The sequence below is a fragment of the Myotis davidii genome, unplaced genomic scaffold (assembly GCF_000327345.1).
Source record: "Myotis davidii unplaced genomic scaffold, ASM32734v1 scaffold333, whole genome shotgun sequence".
NCBI lineage: Eukaryota > Metazoa > Chordata > Mammalia > Chiroptera > Vespertilionidae > Myotis > Myotis davidii.
In genome coordinates, this window is record NW_006285266.1 from 1,065,821 (window position 1) to 1,069,666 (window position 3,846).

Genomic DNA, 3,846 nt, shown 5'->3' on the forward strand with positions numbered 1-3,846 from the left:
CCGCACCCCACACTTGGGATGTGCCCGCAACCAAGATACATGCCCTTGACCGGAATCGAACCTGGGACCCTTCATTCCGCAGGCCAACGCTCTATCCACTGAGCCAAACCGGTTAGGGCTAAAATATGTTTTTATTGATTTCAGAAAGGAAGAGAGAGAAAGAGAGTGATAGAATTATCAATGAGAATCATTGATTGGGCACCTCCTGCATGCCCCCTACTGGAGATCAAGCCTGCAACCCGGGCACATGCCCTTGACTAGAATCGAACCTGGGACCCTTCAGTTCACAGGCCAATGCTCTATCCACTGAGCCAAACCAGCTAGAGCTAATTTTTGCCTTTCAGAAAATCAGTATAGTGGGGAAGACAGGCAAGCACAAGTAATGAGTTCTTAAGAATTATATTTAGCATTATTAACACAAAGGTTTTCAAAAGGGGTGATCTTAGAGATGAAATTAAATATGAAAGGGTGGATCTACCCAGAGCTCATTGGGGAATCCAGTCTGTGAATGATGGGCTTGTAAGGAGATGGAGGTGTAAGGAGAGACAGCAGAAATAAAAGAATGAAAGTGCTAGGCAGTGGCCAACTCATGAAGGAAGTTAAGTGGTTTGAGGAGACAGTGCTGCAAAGTAGTCTGGGACTTCCCGATTGTGGAGAGCCTTGCTTGCCTGTGGCTGAAGGTGTTAACTGCAATGTGCAGCAGGGAGTCGTTGCAGGGTTTGAGAAGGCGAGTGACATGATCCATGTGCTTCGTCAAGAAAACAGTATTTACCTGGGACAGCCAGCACTGTGTTCGGGCTGTGCCTGTCTAGGTCTTCAGGAGGAGTTGAAACTTTGTAAGTTACCTTCTAGAGCAGCGGTTCTCAACCTTCCTGATGCCGCGACCCTTTAATACAGTTCCTCGTGTTGTGCTGACCCCCAACCATAAAATTATTTTCGTTGCTACTTCATCACTGTAATGTTGCTACTGTTATGAATCGTCATATAAATATCTGATATGCAGGATGTATTTTCATTGTTACAAATTGAACAAAATGAAAGCATAGTGATTAAATTTATATATGTGTTTTCCGATGGTCTTAGGCAACCCCTGTGAAAGGGTCGTTCGACCCCCAAAGGGGTCGTGACCCACAGGTTGAGAACCACTGTTCTAGAGGTTGCCAATGCTGGCACGTCATAAAAGCGTTTTCTTTTGGAACTTAATGTTTCACTGTCATATTGCTTACATAGTTTAATAAGTCTCCTGTCATTGTTATCTTTGTTTCTTTGTGTGAGGTGCTACTTTTAAGATCTCTGTATTTTGGTGTAGTTTTTTCATGTTTCTTGTGCTTTTGAGGTTTACTGACCTTTTTGGATTTGTGGGATTATAGTTGTCATCAAATTAGGGGAAAATTTGGCCATTTTTCAAATATTTCTGTTGTCTCCTTTTGGAGATCTCTGTTACAAATATCAGGGCCCTCGTTGGCTCTGTCCTTTCCCTCCTGGCCCACCTTTCTTTCTCTGCTTCATTTTAGACAGTTATTTACTGTGGGTGTTTACATTTCTGCTGCTTCCTATGTCTAATCTATTAATACCACTCAATGAATTTGTCATCTTTAGAAATTTGATTTAGTCTTACATCTCCCAGATCTCTCCTTAACATGCTCATACTTCCTCTATCAACTTGTACTAAAGGCTAGAATAACTGATTTAATTTCCTCATTGACTCATTCTAACTTCTGTCATTTTTAGGTCTGTTTCTGTTAGCTGTTTTTCCCTGCTTACTATGAGTCCTTTTCCTGCCGCTTTGCTTGCCTGATGATATTGAGTATATATATATATATATATATAATGCATTTTTATTGATTTCAGAGAGGAAGGGAGAGGGAGAGAGAGACAGAAACACCAATGATGAGAGAATCATTGACCAGCTGCCTCCTGCACGCCCCCTTCTGAGGATAGAGCCTGCAACCCGGGCATGTGCCCTGACTGGAATCGAACCCAGGACCCTTCAGTCCGCAGGCTGACACTCTATCCACTAAGCCAAGCCAGCTAGGGTGCCTGTTGATACTTTTTATAACTTTTTTGTTGTTTAGTTGATTTTAGAGAGAGAAAAGGAGAGGGAGAGGGAGAGAAACATCAATTTATAGTTCCTCCACTTATTCATGCCTTCATTGGTTGATTCTTATATGTGCCCTGACTGGGAATGGAACCCCAAAACTTGGCATATCAGGACGATGCTCGAATCAACTAAGTTACCAGGCCAGGTGTCTGATGATTTTAGGTTGGATGGCAAACATTGTAAATTTTGCTTTCTTAAATACTGAATATTTTTGCATTCCTTTATATAGTCTTGAGTGTAGTTCCAGATAAGTTAGTTGGAAAGACTTTGATTCTTTTGAGGCTTGCTTTATTGAGCCTTTCTAGACAAGGGCTAATTTTTCTCCCTATTACTGAAGAAATCAATGCCTCTCTGAGTACTCTGCTGCGTGCCCATGTATTATGAGGTTTTTCCACTATGGAGCTCTTCCTGGCCCTGTGTAAGCTCTAGGGGTGGTTTCTCCTTTAGTTTTCCAATGATTCATTCCTTGGCCTCTGGTAGTGTCCTTACATGCTTACGTTGATCATGTGGAGATTCAGGGGAAACCACTGCGGAATTCTGGAGTTCTTTGTGTGGCCACTTGTTCTGCAGTATCTGCCTGAGAATCCTAGCTACTGTTACGGGTTAGCTCAGCGAGATAGACCACCGCCTCAGAATTAAAATTTTAAGAGCCTTTATTAAGCTGATCAGCTGACTGCTAGCCGTGTCCTTCCCGTAAGAGCCCACAGCTTGCAGTGCAGACCAAGAGTACAGCAAGACCCTTTATCTGCAACACTACAAAGTCTTTTTTTTAAAAAAGAAAAAACAAACTGCGAAGCGGTTCATTAGCATTCCTGGTACTGGCAGGGTAAAAAGTTTACATAGAATTTAGGAGCAGGGTCACACCTGGCTGGGTTCAATCATAACACATTGTTTTTTTAGCGAGATAATTAGCAATTTTTCTCTCCCATGATCCCTGCCCCTCAGGCTACTTAGTAATTCTTTTTTGTCGGCCCCTGCCCCTAGCACACTACCTTTGGCTTCCTGGCATTCTCAACTCTCTCTTCTCAACTTAGACCCTTGGGCTGTATTTGGGTTCCCCGCTGTGCTCTGTGTCCTGGACATTCTATGCACAGCCCTAGGGGTCATCTGGTTTGTTTTACTGCCCTGAGGGCCCACTGTCCTGTGCTACCTTTTGTCCATTGTCTGAACGCCTGGTTTTCATATACTCTGTCCTGTTTTTTTGTGTGTATGTGTTTTTTTTTTTACACTAAGCAACCTACAGGGTTGTTTTTTCTCTGTTCTGTTTTTTAAAGTGAGTGTGTGGCGGGGGGGTGTATATCTGCAGTAGAAATTACAATTTAAAAATATACTGTGACTCAGCCAGTACTTCCACATCATAATCTTTGTTTTATATTAAAAACAATATAACAGTAACAGACAACACATCCAGCCTCAGAAAGAAAATTTTATTTTCAAATAATTGATCATTTTGCATTATTCATTCAGACGAACTTTGGAATCACCTTGTGAAAGTCTTAAAAATTATGTTGGGATGACCCTGATTGAATTGCAATGATCATAAAACTTTTTTGCTAAATGCCCATGAACACTTTACTGAATACATTTTGAGGAGAGCTACCACATGGAATTCTGAAGGTTTTAGCTCTAGATAAATGACTTTGGTTTTAAGTTTATTGTCTTTTATTTCATTTTATTTGTTAATCCTCACCCGAGGATATTTTTCCATTGATTTTTAGAGAGTGGAAGGGAGAGGAGAGACAGAG